Source organism: Triticum aestivum, chromosome 3B (assembly GCF_018294505.1).
Source record: "Triticum aestivum cultivar Chinese Spring chromosome 3B, IWGSC CS RefSeq v2.1, whole genome shotgun sequence".
Classification (NCBI taxonomy): Eukaryota; Viridiplantae; Streptophyta; class Magnoliopsida; order Poales; family Poaceae; genus Triticum; species Triticum aestivum.
This window is the reverse complement of record NC_057801.1, coordinates 843,606,563-843,611,729: the sequence shown is the minus strand read 5'-3', so window position 1 is coordinate 843,611,729 and position 5,167 is coordinate 843,606,563. Positions and strand designations below refer to the sequence as shown.

The following is a 5,167-nucleotide window of genomic DNA, read 5'->3' as shown; positions in this document are numbered from 1 at the left end:
GCCAAACCTAAACATCACAATATGTGCGCACCGTAAAGACCAGGACAATGAGTAAGGGCCTGTTCGGAGTCTGTTCGGAGTCTCGCCGCTCCGCACGACTCCGCTCCCGGAGCGGCCTGAGCTTCAGTTGAAAATACGGAGTGGAGAAAGAGATGCTCCCTAGATTCTAGTATTTCTGGGAGCGGTGGATTGACGAACAGGCCTTAAGTATCGGTACAACCCATGCCGGATCCAACATCATGAGATCCCAATACCGGTGCCTAGCTGCATCGATCGTATACCCTGCAGGAGTCATAGAAAACAACCATCACGCTCCTTTCTTCCTCGCAGCAATAACTGTTTTTATATCTTGTGGTTTATTTGTCAGTTTGCGAGAGAAGAGATGATATACTGGTCATATATGCGGGGAGGATGATTGATTGGTATCACGTCGTGCATAGCATATTTACGTGCGTCGATTCCTGTTATCATAATAAACCACTCCCTCCGTCTCTATTTATACATCGCTCTCGCATCGCAAAAGTGCATGACGGACGGCCGAAATCCAATTTGCTTTATTATTACTAGCAAAAGAGCCCGTGCGTTGCAACGGAAGAGAAAACATAACACACACTCTTAACCCAACAACTATCACTCAAGACCATAATATGTCCATCTCCTTTATTTTTGCGAGGCATCATATTTGTGTTGCCGCTTATCCTCCTTCTCATCCTCGTCGGCGATGGCCTCGGTGTTTACACAAAACAACAAAAAATGTGTGTTGAGTATGGTTAATCCTTAGGCGTCTCTCTCTCCCTCTCTCCTCCCTCTCCCTCTCTCTCTCCCCCCTCTCTCTCTCTCGCTCGCTTTCTCTCACTCTCGCGATGAGAAATCTGTTGTTTTCCCTTGCGACAATTTTCAGAGGTATGCACGTGTAGTTATTGATGTTTTCTTTTCCGTATATGGTTATAGTGGGGTATTTATTTGCAATCCGGATCGCCGTCGGTATGAAAAAAACGGATCTTGCGCTATAAATTATAAGTTTGCTTCAATAACAATATTTTAAAAATATTTAACAAGTAAAATTAACATCATATTTAGATTCCACACATTTTTCTAATAAAATTTCATATATAATATGTTAAAATCAAAGTTACGGTTTAAAAGATACAGATAATTTAGAAAATTATGGGTATTTATTTGCAATCCGGATCGCCGCCGGTATGAAAAAAGGATCTTGCGCTATAAATTATAAGTTTGCTTCCATAACAATATTTTAAAAATATTTAACAGGTAAAATTAACATCATATTTAGATTCCACACATTTTTCTAATAAAATTTCATATATAATATGTTAAAATCAAAGTTACGGTTTAAAAGAAACAAATAATTTAGAAAATTATTTGGTTTGACTCAAATATATTCCAAAATAATATTTAAAAATACTTAACATGTAAAAATAATCTCATATTCATATTCTACATATTTTTCTAATCAAATTTCATATATAACATGTTCAAATCGGAGTTACGGTATAAAAGATATGGATGATTTTAAAAAGCATTTGTTTGACTTAAATATGATCCGCGGATGAATTACCTAAAACATCAGGGGGGGTTTCGAAAAATGTAAAATAACGGTTCGGGTGTGACTTAAATCCGGATGACGGGTTGATTTCAAGAAAAAACAGGGACTTTTGTGTAAAATACGAAAATAACATTTCGTTTTAACTTAAAACGGGACTGCGGGTTGAATTATCTGAAATAGAGGGACTTTTCTGAAAAAAATGTCATGACGGACGAAAGAAACCCAATTTGCTTTATTATTACTAGCAAAAGTGCCCGTGCGTTGCAACGGGAGAAAAAATAAATCTTAGTCTTCAACAGGCATGACCATATTTTGCTGCATCATCGAGACACACTATCACTCTCAACTTAGTAAAAAAAATTAACAATTTTTGAAATCATGAATATTTTTTTAAACTCATGCACATATTTCAAATCATAAACATTTTTCAAATTTATGAACATTTATACAAATTTGCAAATAGTTTCTGAAATCAATAGCATTTTCTGAATTTATGAACATTTTATATATTTACATCATTTTTTCAAATTGTGAGCATTTTTTAAACAATTTTTTGAGGAACATTTCTAGAATTGATGGACATTTTATTGAAAATTGGTGGGATAATTTTTTATATTCACAATTTTATTTATTTAATGAACTTTTTTAATTGGACGAACATTTTTTGAAACAGCAAACATTTTGTGAATGAATAAACTTTTTTGTAAGTCGCGATCAGTTTTTGAATTTTTAGGATATTTTACCATTCATGAACTTTTTTTTGAATTCGCAAAATTTTGTTCAATTTCATAAACATTTTTTAATACACGAACTTATTAAAAAATCATGAACTTTTGATTTCCCGAACATTTGTTTTCAATATTTCGGACATTTGTTTAAATAGACAATTTCTGTAAGTGCACGCCTATGTGTTGTAAGTGCGTGCGGGAGAAACAAACATGACTATATGTTGCAACGGGAGAAACAAATATCACACACACCTAGTATAACCCATGTAAGTGCACGCCCTTCGTTTCAACATTGCGTCTCACCTCTGTTGGTCATTGCTACAGAACACCAAATGTTTTTCATGCCAGAGCGGCTGCCCAACTGATCAAGCAACATGACGAGAATGAAGCAAACATTTACTCATTTTAATATTTTTATAAACCCAAGAAACAGTTTTTTATTTTATATACAAAAGGAACAAACAAAGAATAGTAAGAAGAGATCTCACATGGTGATTGGCCAACATGAAGTAGTAGATGCCATGGACAGAGACCTTGATTATGCCCTCCACTCACTCGATTGACGAGCATCCACCGTTGCCTTCACCCTCCGTGATAACCACGCATGCCAATTCCCTTTTGCTGTTATGACCCTCCCCTATGTCGCTTCATCTAGTGGCTCATCCGCTGTTCTTCGCCTCCTCCTGGGTGGTGCATTTATGGGAGGGATTAGGGAAGATTCGACACCCATCAAGAGTCCTAATTGTGAGAGAGAATGTATGGAAGGATTGGTTTCCTAGAATACGACTTGGACATAGATATGAATGTCGGGCGACGAATGTAATTATGTAATTTAGTGGAAGGGCAAATCCGTCTTATGCACATGACGGAAGAGAAGAATATTTCTAGGTTCATATAGAGGCAAGGATAAGAGCCGTAGTATGATTAGAGAGGAAAGAAAAGGCTTCCATGAAAATACAATGTAATGCATATTCACCAAGAAGTAACATAATTAAAATCACTACATTAGATCATAGTATGATGAACCATTTATGCCGAGATACACGCGGAGCAACACATAGATGAAAGTCAAATCTAACAATATAGGAATGATCAGATCTCCACTCAAAGCAGGATTTGGTACATTTGGTCCCGAAGGAAATCCCAGATTAACCAGTGTGGTGTGGTAGATAGTTGTTTACATGAACTGAGAGAAGTATACCAAGTAACAAAGTTAGTTATTTACAGCCAAAGTTCAATGCCTCCAAACCAAAGCTTAACTCCTAACATGAAATGTCTCCCAATATTGTGGCCAAACCTTAACTCCTAACAGGAAATGTCTCCAAATATTGTGGCCAAACCTTGGAACCTAAAAAAATGAAGAGAAAAACGAAATCAGGAAATGCAACAGACAGGAAGTCACATAGGATAAAACTATCTCATTGCACCTGACATATACAGTAAAAAAAAAGGGCAGCCCCAGTGCATGTAGCTCCCGCTTGCGCAGGGTCTGGGGAAGGGTCCGACCACTTTGGGTCTATTTCATTATCAGTACTGCTAAGAAATTTCATTATCAGTTATTTTGTAGATTTTTTTTATAAAATTAGCTCACTGATGAGAGCCAACTGAAAGTTTGCTGAAATAAATTTGATGTGATAAACTTTTTTACAATAGTTAAAGTCGAATGTGCATATATACTTAAGCATGTGCTGTGTCAAATATATATCTTCAGAACCGGAGAATCAGCATGCATGTCATCTGCTATTTTTCTAATAAAAATGTTTCCGTACCATCCATCATCTCAACCTTCTGAATCCAACTAATCCAAGCTCGCCATCGCCATCAATGGCACATCCAGCTCATGAAAGGATAAATAGCAATAAAACATTTATGCACCACTCGTGTGTGTGTGTGTGTGCATAACAATGGAGTAGAAAACAATGAAAATGTCTCATTCATCTGCTTCCTACTGAACCAAAGTGTGCTCCTCCGAGAAACAATCACCAAAATAATATTTAAACTTAGTAAAGGATAATGCTACAATTTTCAGATTGTCGGCAGAGAGGTTAGAGCTATCATCGTGACAATGTATTGCCAGATAAATCAACTACTTAAGTGTAATTATATAACTTCCATTGCATTACCCCAAAAAAATAGTATAGCAAAAAGGCATGGATTCAAAAACTTCTCCAAAATCATCTACTGGAAAAATAAATCAGAAAGACAATGTCTGTCATATATACACACAGGGGGGTCTAGAAGAAGAAAAATCGGATCATCTGTAGGTGATATACCTTTGCAGAAGGACAACCTTAGAGGTACACTAAGTAGACTTCAAAGTGTGTAAACTGATCTAATAGGTGAAAGTTTAATTCAACAAATATGGCAAATATGGAGAAGTCCAACTCCTACTAAACTAGCAACATGGGACTAAATTTCAGTCCCACACCTTGCTTTACCGAATAGGCAAAGTGGGCCTTTATGATTTATTAGGAATTCTGAAAATGCTATTGGGCTGGACCAAAAATAGATCAAATTCCAGCATATCGTGCAGGAGGAGTCGCAGACCACAACCAACAGGTCCGTTCCTTCATTCTAGCTAAGAGTATTCCTCAGATCATGTGGTTTTTTTCCTTTGGCTGCTTGTTTCTGTCCTACATCTTGGATCCGGAGTTTGCTACTCGTGTACAGAGAGTATGATTGATTGGTTGATCCAGTGACAACATTTCTGTGGTCGCATGTGATAGGAGGAACATCGTCAATCCTGGTGCACATCTGGTTGTCCAGTTCAAGAAGCAACTCTTCCAAAGTGCATATGTTACAGGACTGCTACACTCTAGCATTTCAACACCAGTCAGGAATTCGGGATCAAAAAAGTTGGGAGCCTTCTGTA

The 5,167-nt window shown here is 37.0% G+C and overlaps 1 long non-coding RNA gene across 1 annotated transcript; it reads right to left on the bottom strand.

Moving 5' to 3' along the window:
- Positions 1-3,419: 3,419 nt before the first annotated feature.
- Positions 3,420-3,644, bottom strand: LOC123067036 (uncharacterized). Its single transcript, XR_006431502.1, has 2 exons — positions 3,593-3,644; positions 3,420-3,549 (listed from the first exon to the last, which is right to left on the bottom strand). It is a non-coding gene; the product is annotated as an uncharacterized lncRNA (long non-coding RNA).
- Positions 3,645-5,167: the final 1,523 nt, after the last annotated feature.